The sequence below is a fragment of the Leuciscus leuciscus genome, assembly GCF_965113295.1.
Source record: "Leuciscus leuciscus genome assembly, chromosome: 17".
NCBI lineage: Eukaryota > Metazoa > Chordata > Actinopteri > Cypriniformes > Leuciscidae > Leuciscus > Leuciscus leuciscus.
The window spans coordinates 22,113,431-22,136,046 of record NC_138741.1 but is presented as its reverse complement, the minus strand read 5'-3'; the positions used below and the strand labels follow the sequence as shown (position 1 = coordinate 22,136,046).

Sequence of the window (22,616 nt, the reverse complement as noted above, 5' to 3'; positions counted from 1 at the left end):
GTTATGACATGCAGGCAGAACAAGAAAGGGTCTTTATGACACTCGGGAGACAGGTACTGGTCGAGGTTTTGCAGGGTTGGCCTTAAATGAGTGGCGTTATTATCTCTGGTTATTCCCCCGGAAAGTACAAACACCATCTTCCAGGCCTGTATGGGTATAATTTGAAGATACGATGTCTTGTGTACCAGAAATCAGCTTTTCAGAATATGCTGATGATTGTCAGTTAAAGGCTAATATGAAGTTTAATGAACTCTGAAAAAAGAAATTTAGATGAGGGAACTTCTGTTTTGGAACTTATTTGCATCAAATTATGCATAATGTTTGTAACTGTTCCCTGGAATATGGTTTGTCAAATCCGTCTATGTTGAAATATATTGTATTTTTTCTCCATGATCCTTTTTATATCAAGTGCCGCTGTAGAACACTGAGGTTTGGTCACATCACATAAGTATTGGGGAGTAGCTAACTAAAAGTTGTGATGCTACCAGCTTAATTAGTTTTTTCAGTAGTGTGACAGTAACTTTTTTTCTAAAAACAAGCTAATTGTTTCTATATCACTGTTTTTAATGTCAATTCGTCTCAATTAGACTCAATTAATCTTTCTACTATTGGGAAGTTTGCATATTGCTTGATTCGGGCAGTTTGTTTTAACAAATCAGTTTGTTCAGACTCCTTTCAATTAACATATGCATTTATTTTTATTTTATTTTTTACTTTCAATTCATCAATTAATCCTGAAAAAAATGTATCACTCTTTTCAACATTGATAATATTTCTTGAGCAGCAAATTATATTTTAATGATATCTGAAGGATCATGTGACGCTGAAGACTGGAGTAATGATGCTGAAAATTCAGCGATAAATTGAATTTGAAATCATTGTTTTGAGTGTATTTTTGACCAAATAAATGCAGCGTTGAATAGCACATGAGACTTCTTTTAAAAACATTACAAATTCTTACCGACCCAAAAACTTTCGAATGGTAGTATATTCACAGAATCGATTGAATCACGATTCTGTAGTGTTTTGACAAATCCCTTACGCCGCCTTCACACTGGCAGTTGAAATCAGCTCCGTAATACGCAATACGCCCCCAGCGGACGTCGTACTACACCGTTGAAAAGCTTCGGAAGCGAGTAGAACAAAAATGGCGGAGAGATTAACGGTTGATTTTGTCAGTGTCAGAATGTACAATTCTGTATGATCTCTCTGATGAGGGTTATAGAGACATTAATCTGAAGGCTGCTGCGTGGAGGAAAGTTCCCCAGGACGTTGATATGTCAGGTCGGCTAAATGTGATATAGTGGTATATTGGGCTTTTAATTGTATTAACTGCCCTAATAACGTTAGAAAATCATGAAAATAAAAAAAATGACATGACAACTTATCGTTATAAAATCATTATTTATTTTATTAAAAGTTGAGAATTCAGGTTTGTTTATCAGTACCATAGCAACGCTAACTTCCGCTGGAATTGTCGGATAGGAACCGTCCGTTGCCTTTCGCAAGAGTTAAATTTTTTGAACGCATCCGGATGACCAACGGACACGATTTTTTTCGCACTGCACTCGTTCGGACCCGCTTCGCACCCATTCGCATGCGGTCTGCGAATCTCCATAGGAAATTAATGACTTCCGGTCGTTTCGTAGCCGTATCGGAGCTGATTTCAACTGCCAGTGTGAAGGCGGCGTTAGTCAAATGAGAGGAGATTTAATGGATACCTGTCAGTATTTTTCCGCAATTCCCTTGGGAAGCAGAAATTACACTTTTTACCTTTAAATTATGAATAGTTTGTAGCTTGGCAAGACACCAGTACTCTCAAATCTATGATGTCTCCTAGATGTCTAAATACCCAACAGGCTAATTATTGTGATCTGACCCTCAAAAGTTAGCCTTTTTACTCCATTAATTTTAAAACAGACAGTAGGACAAACAGTCTACAGCTCTTCTCACACCTCATAGCTTATGCCTGTGACCACAAGAAGAAACTTGTTAGCAGAACATTTCTTCTGGCCAAGTGCCAAGGACTCAAGGGGAGAGAAGACCGTAGCTTGAATAAAGACATAGAGGGGGGAAAAAACCTGTAAGACTCTAGTGCTAATCCACTTATTTAAAGCATAGACTGCTAGCATGCAATCCGGCATCTGATATTAATACCTAATCAGGATAATTAATTAAAGAAGAGTTAGTTAACGAATAATCATCGGAGATCAGACTGTGATCTTGTGGAGAATGAGGGCATTCTTAGGGGAGCATGACAGACTTTTGTCCCTCCACGGTTGGTGGTCATACTGAGAGCGAGAGATACAGATGTAACCGCTTACAGAGATGAAATAAGTCTAGAGGACCTGGAGAAGTTAAAATGCTTGTCAATGTGTTCAGTATCTCCATGTGAAAAATGACTTTAAAAACCTGGCTAACAAGTCTTGGCAATTTGGAAAGGTAAACTTGCTTAAGGCAAATGCAAATTTGAACACAAATTCTTGTTAACTATGAAGAGGATTATCGGTTCAGATAATCAGAAGAGAGTATCAGGTGAACGCTTTTAAGACAACATGAGTTTGTTTCCACAGTTGTTTCCACTTTGTCTCAGATTATGCAATTCAAGAGCTGTTTCTGAAGTAGTTTCTATTTGTTTGTAGACAGCAGCTTCCAAACATTTGTCCTGAAAACTGGAAATAAATAAAGTAAATATTTATTTATTTACTGACTTACATTCTTTAATTTATTCCAGTTTTTAGGCAAGGCTTTGTTATGGTAGATTATATAAATGGTGTTTAAATGTTTTGGAATGATTGTTTGGAAGGACAGTCCAGCTGTTTAAAAGAGGCTGCCTGCTACTAAAAAGTCTGAATTTATTATATATTTTTTAACCAATCACTGTGGAGTCTTTCCAGTGAAGTTTAAGCATGTGTGAGACTTCCCTCCTTCTCGCTGGTGGAACTGAGAAGGATGGCTAACAGCCGGCCCTTTCCTCCCCCTTGTGGTCTAACACTCTTTCATGACAGCTTGTGTGTCCTGTCCCTATCCAAGGTTCTAATATGAATGTAAGGAAGTGAAAACTGGTGGTAATGTGCTTCTGCTGCTTAATTATGTTAAAAATGTATGCACATTTGTTGCTGCATGGTTTAACTGTCAGCATGTGAACTCATAAATGAGGGTGATAAATACAATAACATATATAAGGCAATAAATGAGTTGAGCTAAATAAAAGTAAAGAATAAAATGAAGACTTAGAAGGCCACAGTTTCATAAAGGGGTGAACAGGGCTAGTTGTCACACTTTTACTTAAGTGACAATGACTCAAAGTAAGTTTTATTTTTGATCAATTTCTTTTAAAAAACAACAACAACAAATTTAAACATATATTCACAAAAAGCTGAACTTTTTCACTGTTATAGCCTAGGAATAAAAGGTGGATTTCATTCCATGCTTGTTTATCATGATTAAATAGTGAGCCATGTTGTCACAATGGAAACATGCCATAAAACAACCTATGGGCTTTTCAGCTAGATTTAAGTAAGTAAAAAATTTGTAAAAATTTGTAAAAATTAAATTCATGCAACAACATAAATGTGCAAGTTAACGTACAACATTCAATCATTGTTTTTGCCAACAAATATTTAGATAATAAATTGCACAGTGTGACAACTTGCCCACTCTACCTTTTTGTATAGCTGACCCTTCTGTATGTTTATGTTACATACAAGTTCTGTCATCATTTATTCACATTATTATTTTTTATACAAAAAAAAAATGACTTCCATTAAATGTATTTATTTATTTGTAAATAAATGACAGAATTTCCATCTGTCTGTCCATCCAGTGGAGAAAAGGAAGGTGGAATTGATTAAATACATGTTGATTAAACAGTGGGGTGTGTTGTCACAATGGATATCTGCCATTAAACAACTTATGGAACTATCCATTTAAAACTGAAACTATATTTACATGAGCTATAGTTACAGCCCTTGTGATAACTTACACATGTGACAACTAGCCCCAGTCTACCCCCCCCCCCCCCCCCCCTCTCTCTTTTTCTCTTTCTAGAGAGAGAGAGAGAGATTGGTCTTCATTTCAGGCAAGAGGCTGGATGCAGGGGTCAGCAAACCTCAGCTGTGTAGAAATGAGTGGGTTTAAGATGGAAAGTAAACAGATGTAAATTCGAAGATGGCAGCAGTTGGCAGCCATCCAAAGGGGCATTTACCCTCCCTTCAGCGGCCCCTCTTTCCTTTCCCCCTTTCTAAAGGTTGAGATTAATTTGCCAGTTATGCCTCACTCGCATTTCCTCAAACTCCCATCACATTTTGTGCATCCTTTCTTAATTTTATTCTTAACTGCATTTAAATTTGTCATCATAATTTTGAGCATTAACTTTATGGCACATCGATTTGCACCACAGTAGAGCTTTGCGTACACACTAGCTGGCCAAATGAGTGGAATGATGGAAAATAAACAAAAAATGCTAAGTATTAAATATTATGAAAATCAATTCCCTGACACATTAGTGGGAAATATACAGTGTATTTCATTCTTCCAAGGTTATCCGTTTTGTAGTGAAAAGGGATGGGAGATTAATCTTCTCAGTATTTCATCAGTGGCAGATATCAGCGATTTGCAGTCATTAAGCAGTGGACATGGATTAGCAGCACTATGCCGCTGTAGAGACCAGCTACAGAAGACAAGGAGAACAGCACTGGGACTTAGTACAAGGCTAATTAGATCTGTCTATCTCCACACATCCATCTTCTCCTGCTGGAATCACACTGGCCTAATTCTAAATAAATTGCTCTTTATTATTCTATCATTCAGGTTATTGCATGTGATATAATGATCCACTCTTGGCCAGTGTTAATTGATTTTTGATTTTTATCTCTGTTAATTCATTCTCTGTCTGTCTGTCTGTCTGTCTGTCTGTCTGTCTGTCTGTCTGAATTATTGGGACCCCTGTAAATATGATCAAATATGGCTATAAAAATGAATCTGCATTTTTATCCTTTTGGTCTTTCATTCAAAAAATGCGCAAAAAATCTAGCCTTTCATTGAGGTAAAAGAATTGAAAGTGGGGTAAAATCACATTATGGAATAAATGTTTTTCTCCAAAACATGTTCGCCACAATTATTGGCTCCCCTAGAATTTTTTTATGAGTGAAATATCTCTGAGGTATATTCCAATTAATATTTAAATTTTTTAGCACACCAGGGTGACTATGAACATGAAACTGTCTAGCTATGGCTTCTTGTTTCACAGAAGTATAAATATGAGGAAAAACAAAGGCCAAATTCCCTTAATCATCCATCTCAATGAGTAAAACCAAGAATATAGCTCTGATGCGCAGCAAAAGATTGTTGAGCATCACAAAATAGAAAGTGGCTGTAAGAAAATAGCTAAAGCATTGGAAATCTACATTTCCACCATCAGGGCAATAATTAAGAAGTTCCAATTAACCAATGATGTTAAAAATCTGCCAGGAAGAGGACGTGTGTCTATATCGTCCTAATGCACAGTGAGGATCAAAGTTTGAGAGGCCAAAGACTCTCCAAGGATCACAGATGGAGAATTGCAGAGATTAGTCTTGGGGTCAGAAAGCCTAAAAATCACCACATGTTGTTTCGGAGGGATTCAAGAAAAATCCTCCTCTCTCATCCAAAAACAAACTCCAGCATATTCAGTTGTCAGACACGATTGGAACTTCAAAAGGGACTGGATTCTATGGTCAGATGAAACTAAAAAAATTGTTTTTTGCCAGAAAACCCACCAGATGAGTTTGGAGCAAACAGGGATAAAAAGTAGCCCTTGCCCACAGTTAAATATACCGCTGGATCTTTTTTGATGTGGGTCTATTTTTGGACATCTTGTTCAGATGCATGGTATCATGGATTCTAGCAAATACCAACAGATACAAAATCAAAACCTGGCAGCCTCTGCTAGAAATCTTACAATGGGCCGTGCTTGGATCTTCCATCAGCACAACTATCCAAAACAAACATCAAAATCAACACTAAAATGTGTCACTGAGTACAAAATGAATCTTCTGCCATGGCCATCCCAGTCCCCTGACCTGAACCCTATAGAAAATGAGTGGATTGAACTGAAGAGGAGAAGCACCAACATGAACTTGTGAATCTGAAGGATCTGGAGAGATTCTGTATGGAGCGAGCGGCAACCTTCCAGTTGTGAATAAACTGCAATTCATCGACTGGCCGCTAGAGACTGGCCTTTTTCCAAAAGGGAGTCAATTCCATATACCCCCCATGTTAATATGCCCAACTTTATAGCAAAAAAAAAAAAAATCTGTTTACAGTCTGGAACAAAAATGTATTTTGGTCTATATAGCTATAATTTTGCCCTTCATGTCAACTCTTGAGGGGGTGATTATTATTTATTTTTTTATAACTCATCAGTTTAAATTATACATGTTAAGTTTGGAGTTAAGTTTTAAAGTTGTGCATAATTAAGGGCGTGGCCACTTGAGTGACAGGTGGATTGCGGCTGCTGTCACTACTAGCTGTTTGTCTGCTGTTAGCATCACTTCACCCCAGCTAATTCCAGCTGTGAACTTCTATGCCATGTTTGTGCTTTTTTCGGGATTATTTCATACAATTCAGTACACGCATTATACCTTCGCCTACACCGTTGGATTCCGTCGTCGTCGAGTATCGAGAGAACAACCAGCGCTGTTTTTACAGTTGTTTTCCTCTGTGAACATGCACTAATGGATGTCTGACAATTTTGTTGCTTTTTGGAGTTTTCAGATTTAAAAACATCTATTATAGAGACTGTACTCGTTCTGCGGTACCGTTGCTCTCATGGAACAGATAGACTATGTCGCCAGATGAAATCCTGCAGGTGTCGGTGCTTTCTCCCGTCCATGATGCAATACATGGACATCCTTGAATGAGCGCTGATTTCTAGCGCATTTACTTGCACTTCTTAGGTAAAATCTATAGTTTTGACCCATTTGAGAAGCGGCCAAAATCAGAATTTAAAATGGACTGAATAAAGCTCTCTACGAACTTGACTTGCGATGCGGCGCTGTCTGACATGTATGCGCAGTGTCACACACACGCGCGCTCAGATCAATATTGTAAGTTGCTGCATAATACATTTTTAACTAGTAGAATAATACAGCCTCACGACACATAAAGTCTCACTTTTAGCTGTGTCATTTAACTATTATAGTATAGAACTTTAACTATTGGCTTTACATCATCAAGTCAGCTGTCACTTTAGTACGAGGCCCTGTGCGGTCGCACACTTGGCACAGGCCTTGAGACGGTACGGCCAGTAACATATAGCATTAGCTCCTTAGCCTGAGCTAACTTGATCACGTCGAGCTAGGTGGGTGTGGTTTCAGCAACCAGGCTCCTTAGCTCCACCCACATCCCGCCTCTTTGCACATTTTCGGTTATCCGGGAGTGACGCGCGGTGACGCGTTGCCAAGATGGCGACGGTCGGCTCCGCCCACTTTAGGCTTAAAAAATGCTCTTCAGAAACCTAGGGGTTACATCATATTTTTTTACAGTCTATGGTATGGAGGAATGATCTCTGATCTCTTGTCAGGTGTTCTCCAAACTCATTAGGCATTAAAGGAGAAAACTCAGAGCTGTTATCTTGGCAAAAGGAGGTTCAAAAGGATAAAAAATCTATCTGTCATTGGTCTATCATTCTGTCATTCTATCTATCATTCTTTCTATTGTTCTATCATTGTGTGGTTCTATCTATCCTATCTGTATTTCTCGTTATTACTCTCATTTCTTCTCCATGTAATCTCATTTCTGTCTATGCAAAAGTTAAACTTTACAGAGATCTTTGTGTTTTTTCTTTTCTACAGACATTGTTAACATGTGCGGCTTGTCTATTAACAGAAGCTACGGCAGTCTTGTTAGTCCTCTAACTAGCGTACGTGGAAGCTCTTCAGGAAAAGTGAAGATTTGTGATTGGATTCAGAGAGGAGCTGTGTAACATGTTTTCGATGCTTCTCAGATACCATATGTGTGTGAGTGTGCAGAGGCAGAGAGGAATAGAGTCACTCATCCACACAGATGTCTGGAATCTCCAGATGTCGAATGACACTCAAATGCTGTAATCACACATTGCTGTGCTTGAACCCCTCAATACTGAAAATAAGACCTGTCAGAAAACAGAGCGTGTACAATAAAAGACAAAATGACGGAAACACAGTAACTGGCTTCTCACTGTTGGCAAACACAATTTTTGTGTAGTTTACGGAATAGAATTTGGCTTTAATGATGTATAGCCTTAAATTCACACTTCCCTTAATTTAGAAGATGTAAATGTACACTCCTAAACATGACATTTTCCAATATGATGCAGTTAAAGGATTAATGCACCCCAAAAGGACAATTCTTTCATCATTTACTCTCCCTCATGTCATTCATTGTTGTTATTCTTTGTTCCTTTTCCTTGACAGCCGTGGTCACCATTCACTTTCATTGTATGGGAAAGATGTATGGGTGGCTTGGACATGGAAGAAAGAAAGTCGTACAGGTTTCAAAAAACATTAGTGGCAGTAAATTATGAAATAATTTTCATTTTTGGGAGAACTATTCCTTTAAGAATGTAACATTGAACATTTAAATGCAGAATATATTCTTTTTTTCCTCCATATTTTTTCCTTCCATACTGGCATTCATTTACACTGACTATTATACCAATTGTGTTAATGTGCCAGTTGTCAATTTTAGTAGAGTATTATTTAAACATGACAGGTCAAATGTTTCAGAAAGTTCAATTTTTCCTAATAGGAACTCGCATATAGCAGACAGAAATATTCCGAACCCTCCCATCTCCAAATAAAAGAGAAGGAACATAAATAATTCATTTTACTGAATGGCAGGTTAAGTGAGGCTGCGATAATGTCCTGACAGTAATGATAACTTTAATTTCCTTTTCCGATGCTGATATTTGTGTCAAGAAATTAAATTCCATAAGCTCCCAGGGCCTGGAAATCATTAGAGCATTTCAGCCAGAGACGTTCGTGCTTTAAATATGTGGATGAATTCCCAAAGACAGAAGAGATCCAGTACCTGAATAATACAGAGAAAATCGATAAGCACTTATTTAATATTTGACCAGTTCAGTGTGGGGATTTATTTATTATGTAATAAATTCATCAATATGATAGCAGTTTAAAATGAATAGAAGATATATTCTTCACTTGATCCCCCAGTGATTTCCATTGACAGGAAATGACATCACTTTAATCAGTTTATTTATTTTACCATGGGTTATCTTAGGAATTGCTAAAGTTTTTCGAATGAAAAAAGACAGTTTTGAAAGTTTGCTAACAAGTTGCTAAATTCACTACCACTCAAAAGTTTGGGGTCAGTGAGTTTAAAATAAGTAAATAAATCCTTTTAATTAACAAGTATGCATGCATTGGTCAAAAGTAAAGACATTTACATTTATTTATACACGGTTCTTTTGGACATTCTATTCATGAAGAATCCTGGAAGAAATTTGGTTTCCACAAAAATATTAAGCAGCACAACTGTTTTCAACATTGATAATAGTAAGAAATGTTTCTTAAAGGACAAGTTCGGTATTTTACACTTAAAGCCCTGTTTACAGATCGTATCTGATGAAATAGAACAGTTAAGATTAAAATTTGGACACATGCTGCTGTCCCGAGAATTTTAGGTTTATTTCGCTCCCCCCCCCCCCACCCCCACAATGGTTGTCTATGTGCACTGGAAGATTCCGTCCTAAAAACACATTAAACTTTCGTTTACAAAGACGTGAAACTCACCGAGTGGTCAGGGGGTGTTCACTGATATGTTCACTCAAAAATCGCTGAAAAAGATGCATTCCAACAGGTTTTATCGTAGTTTTTGTCCAACTCCATTGACTTAATAGGACGTGCTGTGAGACCGCAGCACCTTTACGGTATTACTCCGCCGCTTCTTCTTCTGCTTCTTCTGTGTATTCAATGAAATGCCCGTGGTTTGCTTGCAATTGGCAAAGGTGCATTATCGCCATCAACTGGGCTGGAGTGTCTATTATTCAAGCTCTCAACGGAAGAATCACAGGTGTGACGCGTTTGGCAAAATAGGTCCACAAAAGCGAAATAAACCTAAAATTCTCGGGACAGGAGCATGTGTCCAAATTTTAATCTTAACCGTTCTATTTCATCAGATACGATCTGTAAACAGGGCTTTAAGTGTAAAATACCGAACTTGTCCTTTAAGCAGCAAATCAGCATATTAGAATGATTTCTGAAGGATCATATTACACTGAGGACTGGATTAATGATGATGAAAATTCAGGTTTGTCTATGGAAGTAAAATAATGTCAAATGTTTTTGAAATAAAAAGCCTGTTGAATTGCACTACTTGAAAAAAAATAGGCATTGCATTAACCATGCTTGCATTTGAATGCATTGTATTTTTAGTGCTTACATTTTTATGGGCTGAAATTCAACATGGTTGAATATTTAAGCTGTGAATATTTCAATTAAAAACATTTCAAACACCTTTTCATTATTAAAAATTCAATAATCTATATTCACCTTTCATATTTCACTTCCAAAATATTCAAACTGTTTAAAAATACAACCAATAATATTCAACAGGCAATTTTCGGTCCATTTTATTTCGCTTTGCAAATTCGCTTCCACAAATTCAGTGGTTCAAATTCGACAGTAAATTCAACATTGACGTCCAGGAACTGCAGGAAAAGCAGTAGATTGCCGAGCATACTCTCCATCTGCTGTTAGTCGACCTCACCATCAGATGGTGCAAAAGCGCGTGTTGAAGACCAGCAACAGTTAGAAAAAGTAATTCATTCATAAAACTCATTTACAGCAATGTAAGTGTATTTGTGATTATTATGACGGCAGTTTTATGTTAAATTCAGTGTCTTCATGGTTACTTTTCCTGTGTAGCCTACATGCATCTTTCTCTACCGTGAACGAGATTATAATGTTATTCCCCGATGCGGATATACAGATCCAATGTTACATTTTTGAGGTTGACATATATTTCTCTTGGTTGTTTAGTTGCCTTAACTTTATATTGTGGCGATGTGCTGCATGCAGGCTATTAGGGTTTCCCTCAATACTTAAGGATTCCCCTGCTGGACATATACAACGCTTAACGTAGCTTAATGGACTACAGTGATGTAAAAGACCAAACTCGCAGGCAAGCAGATGGACTCAGAATAACGCGCAAAGTTTAATGCTGAGCGTTTCCCAGTGATAGATTGGCATACAGATGGCTTGATGTTGGACATTCGCACATTTAGGGACCGTCTCTAAAGTGTATACGACTTTGGTATACACGTTTCTAACTCCGATAGCATTTGAATAGAACGACTTACAGTCATAAAACCAACTGTAAAGTGTTCATTTAGTGTCAGACATAATGCGCACCCTTTGGATTTTTGATATTTATTCAAATAAATTTAAGTTTGCTATTGAAGTTAGAAACGTGTATGCCAATGTTGTATGCAACTTTAGAGACGGTCCCTAAATGTGCGAATGTCCAATATCAAGCCAATTTTTACATTTAGTCATTTAGCAGACGCTTTTATCCAAAGCGATTTACAGTTAAACTAACAATAGGAGGACAATATGCAAGTGCTGTGACAGTTTAAGCTATTGCAATACACGTATGCATACTATATATATATATATATGTATGTTTGATTTTATGCCAGTATATCACGAAACGCTCAGCATGAAACTTTGCGCGTTAAGTTCATATTCTGAGTCCATCTTCTTGCCTGTAGCCTATATAATAGCCTACAGCCTACTTCCCTAATAAGGTGCAAGATTGGTCTTTCATATCACTATCAACGGAAGGGGAATCCTTGAGTATGAGGTATTGAGGGAAACCGATTATAATCCTGTTCATGGTAGAGAAAGCTGATGACATGTAGAATACACAGGGAAAGTAACAATGAAGTTATTGAATGAAACATAAACACAGCTTTTGTGTGTTTATCATCTTTTCCGCATATACTGACACAGATAATCATTTTCATTTTATGAATGAATGTCTTCGTCAGCAACAAGCGCTTTTGCACCATCTGATGGTGAGGTCGACTAACAGCAGATGGAGAGTATGCTCGGCAATCTACTGCTTTTCCTGCAGTTCCTGGACGTCAATGTTGAATTTACTGTCGAATTTGAACCACTGAATTTGTGGAAGCGAATTTGTGGAAGCGAATTTGCAAAGCGAAATAAAATGGACCGAAAATTGCCTGTTGAATATTATTGGTTGTATTTTTAAACAGTTTGAATATTTTGGAAGTGAAATATGAAAGGTGAATATGGATTATTGAATTTTTAATAATGAAAAGGTGTTTGAAATGTTTTTAATTGAAATATTCACAGCTTAAATATTAAACCATGTTGAATTTCAGCCCATAAAAATGTAAGCACTAAAAATACAATGCATTAAAATGCAAGCATGGTTAATGCAATGCCTATTTTTTTTCAAGTAGTGCAATTCAACAGGCTTTTTATTTCAAAAACATTTGACATTATTCTACTTCCATATTTGTCATCACAGGAATAAATCACATATTCAAATAGAAATATTTTAAACTGAAAAATTGATATTTTAAATTTCTCAACAAATACATTTCTTAAATTTCAAAACAATTTCTCAATGTTGCTGTTTTTGCTGTATTTTTGATAAAATAAATGCAGCGTTAGTGAGCATAAGAGACTTCTTTCAAAAACTGTAACAAAAAATGTACTTGCATAATGAATATGTTGTAATCCTTTTGATGCAACTTTTTAGCAATCTTTTATTTTATTTTAAAAGTTAAAAAAATTCACATTTCAGGCGTGTTTGTAATTCATGTTGTAAACCACGTGAACGTATTTTCTAGTATTATTAATCACACCTTATTTTACTTAGAAAACCATAACTGCCATTCTGAAAACCCATTCGAAATTCCAGAGATGAGTCAACCTTTCAGGTTGGCCTTCAAATTGACGTCACGACTGAACAGCTCTGTGAAGCTGGTGAGCATTTGTAGTCTTTTCATGGCATTAATTAATCAATGAACAAATCAGATACTTGCCTATTCTCCTTTCCTCTGAGTTTGTAACTTCTTTCATGCTATAACATGAGTACCAGCACATGAAGGATTTTGTGTGAGTTGGCCTGAACGAAAGATCTGCAGGTCTCAAATAAATTAGTGGAAAGACTGCGGCTCTGAAATATGGAATCGGGGATGGCTTTCAAACAATAAAGAGAATAAATAAAGGGACCTTTCACCCAAAGGAAAATGTCCCGCTTAATATTCATTAACGCCGAGCAGTAGGGAGTCAGCAAGAAATGTTCTCTGACATTGATACAGCCGTGAAATATTCAAGAGATGATGTTCTCCAGTCTCGGGGGGCATGTGAGAGACAGTTTGTCTTTTGTATCTGAAGTTTTATGAAGAATGTTCCTCCTTCCTCTTGATCATTGGAAAGGCCATGGGAAAGACCTGCCCGTGATTTGCCCTCTGCCATTAGACGTGCTCAGTGCCATGGTTCTCAACTGACGAGAACCGCTGCCTTGTATGTACTCTGTGGTTTGAACGATATGATTCAGATCTCAGGCGCATCAGATTGTATCACCTCCACATTATTCATGCAAATTAAAATGAGTCTCATGAGATGTCCATTTTCCTATTCTAAAGGCCAGTTAAGTGAGACACTCTTCCTCGGTCAAAATGCGCAACCAATCTCGGTTCAAGGTAGTTAATCACGGAGACTTTTCTGGTGTTAAAGACTTTAACATCAGAGGAAGGATTTTGTTGAAGTCAGCCATTATTGCTAGCTCTGTCATGCAAACACGTTGAACATCCTGTCATGTTTAGACAGACTGATTTTTATTGATGGAGAAGAAAAATATACAAAATAACTGGTCGAAGTTTGTCTGAATCTAGATATTAACTGCTGATAATATAATTTTGTTGATTTTTGCTATTGTTTGTGCAGTATTGTTTAAAGAAGCCATACAGAAGCATAAATGAAAACAGGATGTTGTTTGACATGCTCATAAGTTGTGTCTATGGTATGTGTTAATCTCTTATGTTTTCCATCAGATAACCTTTTATTGATAATCATCAAATAACCTTTATCTGACTTGGTAATTTCGTTATGAACGTAGGAGTATTTCATTATTAACTTAACAGAGGAAGTGACTGTTGAACATCAGGAAACTCACCACGTCACCTCCTCTGACCATGATGCTCTTGGTGGCTGAATGTGCCTTTGGCCACAAAACCACAAATGATAAGCTTGCAGAAAGCACTGCATTATTGCCTCCTGTTATAGACCACCGGTAAACACATTATGCAAAGCGCCGATACCACGTTCTTGAGCGATTAGCCACAACTCAACCCTTTCAGCATGCCTAAACACAAGGGAAGAGGAAAACAGAGGCAGTTTATTTAGTGGTTTTTGTTGTACTTCTTGTCTTAAAAAGGCTTTCCTGCTAATTCTGATAATGGCTCTTAAATAGGCCCCTCGATCAGCCCCACACGAGGAACTGAGCACAACCTTTCTTTGTGGTTGTTTGTGCCAAGCCGCATTTCATTCCAGTTTATTTAGCATTTTTATTATCTAACTGACACTTGCAGATAAAAGCATTTGTTGCATTTTGCCGTGATCATCAAATGCATTGAGAACCTGACAAGCCTAAAGGTTGCTCACCTTTTAACCCAACTACACCTGCTTCAAACCACCAGGAGGACGTTAAACACCAGTACTGCTTGTGTGATATCGATCACGCTGAATAAAACTCTTTGACAGACCTGGCCACAAAGATAAGAGAGGGAGGTGGAAAAAAAAACCGAACTGTTATGTCAGAGATCCATATGTTATGGCAGTAAGGGGCTGGCAGTTAACCAAAACAAGTGGCAATAGTAGAAAAAAAAAGAAGAAAAAAATGTCCCACTTAGCTGTCATAAAAAACAATGTTTCAAATAAAGCAGTCCATTGTTAACTGTGTCTGGCCAGTGCAGTTTAATGGTAGCAAAGGACACCGATCTTAAAAATGAATATCTTGCTTGAGGTCGTACATGAGTCAGGCTTTCTTGTGATAATCTAAGTGAACATTTGACAGACAATCTGTGTCTTTGGACAATAAAAACCCTGCAGGTTAAAGGATGCCCAGAGAACAGCTGGAGGGAATTCCTAGCCGGCCCTGTTCTTGCTTCATAAGAGAATATCCACTTTATTTTAACATTGACATGTAAGGTTAAAAAAAAAAAAGTCTTAATCCAGAAATGTCCTTTCAAAGTGAAAAGAAATGTATACACTACTATAATTTTTTTTTTATGTTTACATGTATATAAAAATTAACAGTAGCATTTCATTTATATATATATATATATATATAGCAATTTATAGTAATGGCTGTTCTTTGTAATACTATTTCACAATATTACTGTTTTTATTTTTTTTATCAAATAAATGGAGCCTTGGTGAGCATAAGAGACTTTATATATATGTATCACTAGACTAGACTATCAAATTTTTGTAAAGAACTACTAAATAATCAAACTGTGTTTGTTTTCCTCTCACTTTGAGTATCATGACTGCCACTGGTGTTCCTCAGAAAAATAGATGCATGATGCCTGTGTAGATCTATAATGAGTTGTGTAATCACTCTTTCAACCAAAGAGGTCTTTTTGCATGGATGAATGTGGTCAATGACATATATTCCAGTGATTAGAATAATTTGGGAAGTGCTTTCTTGTGCTCTAAATGGCAGAACTCTTATGGCTGTATATCATTTAGTGGTTTCAATGTAGCTGGAGCTGTCCAGGGAATGCAGTGCTATTAATGTTTAAAATTCCAGACACTTACACAAGATGTGTCTCTTTTCAATTATTCAGATTTTGGCCCATAGATAAAAAGGAAAGGAGCTGCATCCATTTACAGATGTGTATCATTTATAGGTCGCTGTTCTCAAGTGGCCAATCTTGTGCTTAAAAATGCTCTCACCTTGCTTTAGCCACTGAAAGCTGTTCCGAGGTTCAATCTCACAATGCAACGGCAGATGACACGTTTGCCTGTAAGTGCCTTGAACTGGAAAAATCTTTCAGGCACGTTCTTATTCCACAAAGCCTCCAAATAGTGGCATAAATCCGAAATGCATATTCAGGTCATGTAGTGGTCAGGTTTTACAGCTTTCACTTGGGTTCTTTGAACCGAGACCGGAAATGTGTATTTTATCTGTGGTAGAGTCAAGAAACATGTCTGTATTCTATGAAACGAATGAATTGCTCCCACCAACCATAAAATAAGCAATAATATCATGTGCTTGCCTATTTGTAGCTTGTCTTAAGCTGTACAGTGAGGTCTGGTTATGATCCAGGCTCGTTGTGGCCAGGACTAGGCCAGAGTATAATTAGTTGTGGTTGTCCTGAGTGACAGTGACAGATGTAAATCCCACCTTCTACTTAGCACCTCAAAAAGAAAAGACAAAAAAAGAACCTGTTAGGTTAGCATAGATTTATAAGATGAAATAGACTATACGTGGGCGCAGAAACATCAGGCCCATTCAGGCATGTGCCTATTTTAATTTTTAATTTTAATTTTTTTACATTTTAAGTTGATTTTGAGTGCAACTTCCAACTTTATTTGTATCTTTGATAAAAAGTGGTTAATTAATTGTATAGGGGGGATGTTTGTCTAAAATGTTACATGAGAAGACATTTCTACATTTGGCTTGTCCAGTACACATTTTCTGTGAATTATTTGCTTTAAAGGTAAATCAGTATATAGAGTACAGGTATGTTAATATATGTTAGTATTGGACACGAAATATCACTAAAACATAAATTGTGCACTGTGATTACTGGATGACAGATATCTGGATGTAAGCTTTGCTTGTTTTATTGAAATTTACTTTTCAATGAACCCAGGAACCCCTCACATGCTGAAAAAGTCATTATCACCTTGCTTGCTTTATTTATTTGTTTATTTACTTTAGCTCATTGTTGTAATGTTCCATTATTTGTTACATTTCATTTAATCACTTTTTGTCACATTGTGTCTTGCACCAAGGGCGCCAAGCGAACCAAGACCAGGTGGAGCTCCCTAAAAGCATGTCATGCTTCCAAAGATAAAGCGTTTTTTTTCTTTGACATTATACATCAGAGTTCTTGAAACACTCTCTATTTTCCCTATAAAGGTAAGAGCTAATTCTCATTTAGTGGTTCCATAGTCTGTGCTAATGCACAGTGGGCTTTTGGGGCCACTGGATATACATTCATGGAGTATACCACGTTCTGAAACGTAGACAGAAGCGTCTTTTTTCATTTTGATAGAGACTCTGTCAATTGTGCCCTGCATAAAAACACGAGCATCCCATTTTGCATCTTGGAAGCATATGTCTCAATCGTTCAGCCATAACAAACACGATTATGTTAGTGAAAGTGATCTGTCTGCTTGTCTTCGATTCGTCCTCCACATACAAGTGTGTGACCTCTAAGGGGATGCAAATGGCTGTCGGAAAGGAGGCGTCGGTGTGGAAGACAGGTTGTCTCTCTCGCTCACACGCTTCTCCCAGGATGCAGTGTACACCATAACCTCCTTGACTGCTCTGCTGCAACATGCTGTACATTAGAGACCCCCTACATCCCTGCATGTGCTTAAGACAGACGAAAAATCACATGTGAGGAAAATAGGTGCCCTAATGACCTGATACCACTCCTTTTTCCATAAAGCTCCACCTCAGATGCAAGAGATGGATAAAAAATGAGGGGTCAGAATGGGGGGTGGTGGAGACTGAGACGTAGATGAGGTGAAAGGTGCGAAGAATATGTGAAGATACAGAGGAATCCCCACATTCCCCCTTGAATACACACAGCTTCAGCTCATAGGGCAAGAGAATGACTGTCATCCAATTAGAGGACCAAGGGCAGTTTGATTAATTCGATAAGAGCCAAAGGTGAGCTGGTTGACTAGCCCATGCAGAAGATGCAAAGGCATGTGCAACCGCTGAGCCTCTTGAGGGCTTCCAAAGACCTGATTCAGGATCAGGAGACTATTGGGCCAGTGGCAGAGAATGGGTGAGCATCGATGTGTTGGGGTTGTAGGTGCTGCATGCCAGACCAATGGTGCAGATATGTAAAAAAGATATGTTTATGCCTCAGAGTTAAAAATAATAAAATAATTGTGCGAATGCTTAAAATAAAGTCACTTTCTGAGATATAAAGTCAAGCTTTGAGCATACGAGTCACAGTTTTGATAAGTCATATTATGAGATACAAAGTTACAATTACAAGGATTTTTTTTGAAATTGTGAAATTAAACCTCAAAAACAAGTAAATAAATTAGCAAATTGGGAGATATTTAGTGAAATTGGGGAGAAATAAAATCACACTGAAATATTTAGCCCTACCATACATTATGTTTTACTCTGAGGCAGAAACAGGCTTCCATGTTTTAGAGAAACAATTTATATGGTATATAATGATAATTATTTTCACTTGAGATTTTTGTGAGTTCAAACTCTAGGATACAGGGTAATGTTGGAAATCTGTTTGGAAGCAATTTTAAAAAAAAATCTTTCGTTTGGTGGTGATGTAGTGGCGCAGACATTACCCAAGAGTTTGCTGTACAGTAGTCTTTTCTTATAAAGAAATTAATTATTTTACATATTCAAAGGGTCATATCGCTGCATTTAGTGTCCATTCTTCTCCTGATCTGCCACGGAAAGGTAAATTATGTCAGATATTTGTTTTAACTGTTGAAGAGGAAAAGCAAATCTGTTTTTCCCAAAGAAGATAATCAGAGAGGGTATTTTAGGAAGCATTTGATTTATTTCCATATTTTTTTGGTGAGGTGTTACCCATCTGGGGTGTTCTTTACAAATGAGCAGACAGGTGGAGAGACTTCACTTCTCTCCTTTCTCCGCAAACCGGCGAGTGAAACTAGCCTTGACGTGAAACTAGAAGGGCTTGAACGAGAGGGGCGGCGGACCAAGAGCGAGAAAAGGCCTCTACGTGAGCCGCCGATAAGTTATTGGTCTCTTCTCAAATCGTTTCTCCTTAGTTCTTCGTTACATTTGCGTGCGTTTCGGATGAATCTGAGCAGAAAATCAAGGCCTGGCTGCAGAGAGACAGAAAGACAGCAGTGACAGTGATTGATGTTTGAACGGTCTCCCTGATTCACTGATTAAACCCATCAATCTATATGCAGAAAAGGTGTCTGATGCAAATAGACCCAATCAGATGGGACAAAATGGTTTTGTCAGGATGTATGGAAATAAGAATAGCCAGAAACAGAGGTGGGATTGGATAAGAGCCCCTTTCCAATACAGGCAAATGCTGAAGGTGTGATGTTCCAAATTAAGGGGATTACATGCCTCCATTCTTCCCTCTGCCCTCTTGCACGCATAACCAAATTGCTTCGCTGTTTCGTTTCTTTCTCAATAAACTAATAAAAAGGCAAGATGGCAAGGCCCGAAAATTGGCACTGAGAATCTACTACAGCATTTGGACTCAGAGATTTGGCATTTAGTAAGAATGTTTTGTCAAGTAACCTAAAAAAAAAAAAATGTGTTGCATGTGGTACCATCTAAATTATATGGTTTTAGTCAAGTAAAAAAAAAAAATCCTTAATATGACTGAATCGAACTCACTACATCAGTTTGCATCAATAGAATGATGGTTCTAGACAGCACAGTTTATTTGATCCATGAAACACTTTAGATGTAGAATTTTTTTGTTAATATTATTAATAATATTAATAATATCATCAATATAAATATATTATTTGTGTGTGTGTGTGTTTATAAGGTAATTTACTTCAAATTCATTACAAATACAAAACACATTCCATAACATAAAGTACTTGTTCCATTGTTTAATATTCCATTGTTTAATATCCACTATGCAATGTTGTTTCTTGTAATATTTTATTGTGCAGGAAAAGTCTTGTGATCAGACTCACTCTTAACTGCATGAAATCGTATTTGCTGCTTTGTAAAAGTCGTTTTCCATGGCTCTGTGGCCCGGTGTATGAGAGCAGGCTGTGCTGCTACAAAGTGTGCCCCAATTCTTTACCCCCTCCAGCCAATTGTGATCTGAATCAGTTTAATTAAGTAACAAATTTGGTTGGCATAGTAACAGCCCAGCTAATTTATCATGGGAAATAGTCTGTGAGACGGACAGGTTGCTCGGCAACAGCCAATGGCAATGCAAAGACGGGCCAATGACAAATTGCACAGGATGCAGATGCTGTGATGGGGGGCCAGCGTGTTTGACTGGCGCCCACATGGGAGCAGTGGCTGAGAGAGGAGAGAGGGGCTCCTCAGGAAACAGACTGTGTCAAAAGGGGGAGGGATGGTTTGATCTGCACAATGCAGGCCTCCTGTGCCAACATCACTAACCGCAGTCTAATAGGCTCTTCAGTCAGGCACCCAAAGCTACATAAAACCTACTTTTCTTTTTCCTAATCAACTGTGCGATTGGTATACGTCACACTTTGGCAGTATTAATGGGGAGATTTAGCAAAGGTAAAGTGATACTCGCATTGGAAATGGAAATGTCCAACTGCATGAAGACTATGATGATGTCACCAAGGCAATGAAAATGTGCAATTTGCCTATTCAGCGATTTCATTTCAGAACTGGCACATCGGAACATTTTTGTGCAATGTGCACTTCTAAAATTATTTGTTACTTTTACATTTTGCTATACAAGTTTGGCCACATTAGCATTTCAAAAATGGTCAGTGAGTACAAATTTAAGTAATGTTACTCCAATTTTACGGTATATTTCCAATAAGCCTTTTCAAGCCCGTTTCTGCAGCCTTTGTTTTATCCTGTGCAAGTTGTTGAAAAGAAAGGAAGATTTCTTGAAACCCCCTTCAAATGAAGTAAAGAGATTTCTGAATTGAGTCTTTGCTGACATGTGTGAGCTCTAACGTTAAATTTGGAAACTGACCATTACCCAAAAGATAAGGTAAAATCTAGTCACATTCACATTTCAATGGAATTTCAAGTTCATCGAGAAACATCTTAAGGAATACAATTACACCGAAGGTACAGATTATGGAAAGCAACCATCTTATTATCTCAGTGCTTCTCAGCTCATGTTTTATAATACAATTGTTCTCTACTTTCCACAGGCTGCACCTTGTTTTGCAGAAGCAATTACATACTATACTTAATAAATCACAATTCATGCCATAAAATATGATGGAGAATTCTCTGAAAGCATTCTGACTTATTGAAATGTTCTGATGCAGCCATACAGATTTTTTTTTTTGGACTATTCGTGGGCGGTGTGTGTGACGGTGTGGTGGTATTACATTTTCTTGACAGTGTCTGTAGAGTTCATCAGCCATTTCTGTGTTTAATATGAACATTTTTGGCGTAATACATGTTTATGGTATGCACAAAGAGGCGCAAGGTCCCGTTTCCTTCCATTTCACAGCACATTTGTAATGGATACTCAGAGATGTGGAACCTCCATCTAGAGACGCTCGCGCTAGATGTTTGATGAAAGTTATTCATCACATTTGAATTATTATAATCAGTTTCCTGTCTCGCTAACTGCTGTGTTCGTTTTTACGATGCTTGTGATGAGAAGCATTTGTTTCTAGCCAGTAATATCGATGAAATTTATATTTTCCATAAGTACTCGTAAAACCTTCAATGCATGACGCAGGGCAGGTCTGCGAAACGGAGAAACACGCACACACACACACACACACACACACAGAGAGAGAGAGATAAATGGAGCAATTTAAGAGCCAAACATGTTGTCATCACAAACATCTTTCAAACACAATAATACCAATGAGAAAGGTTTGTCTCACCAACAAAAACAACGCAACAAGAACTAATCGAGCCAGCGCCCGCCGGCTATAATCCCACTCGCAGTGCCAGCTAAACAGACAGTGAGATCAGCTCTCACCAGTGTGAATTATTCTCTAAATTACACAGTGAGACACACAAATAAGAGCTGTGAGCAAACGACGGACGGATAAAAGTCATAATTAACGAATAAAAGCGGTACAGAAGCAACTGAGGGGCAGGAGAGCATTAGTCTTATATGCAGCGAGAGATGCAAATTCCCAGATGCTGCTACGCCATAGGTGGAATAAGATTGTCACTCTAATGCCTCTCTGAGGTCCTGATGAGCTTGGGAATAAATATGCAGAAAAGCCTTTCAGGGAAAAAAAGAGGCAATCAAGGGTAGCAGCGGCACGGGTTGGACTATAAATCTTTGTCTGTTTCAATCGCCGCTGTGGCCGAAACGGTGTAAAATTCGAGCAGGGATGTCATCAATTTCTGTTAGCTCTTCTGTCCCTCTTTGTGTCGACAGCATGGCCGTGATGGATTGATTTTGTCACTTGGGCTCAGTTCACAGTATGTTAACATGGAAGGGCAGAGTTGGGTTATGGAGAAAGGGTTATTAGAATCCTAGATGTGACCGGACGCTTGTGCAGGCGCTCTCTCTCTCTTTCTTTCTTTCTCTGTTCTCATGTCAGCCCAAAATTGACAGATACACTAAAACAGGGGAATGAATGCGGCTTGACAGATGTTGCCATGATATCATAGGACACAATCAGATATTGGTATCATTCTTGAACTTGAATGTTGAAACACTTAAATGGGAACAATTT

At 37.8% G+C, this 22,616-nt stretch overlaps 2 long non-coding RNA genes across 2 annotated transcripts in view; both read left to right on the top strand.

Moving 5' to 3' along the window:
• Positions 1-22,616, top strand: part of LOC309479892 — a 52,184-nt gene that overhangs the window by 20,968 nt on the left and 8,600 nt on the right. The window lies entirely within an intron of this gene.
• Positions 6,880-15,285, top strand: LOC309479901. The gene is made up of 3 exons (XR_014199468.1): positions 6,880-9,566; positions 10,224-10,304; positions 12,538-15,285. It is a non-coding gene; the product is annotated as an uncharacterized lncRNA (long non-coding RNA).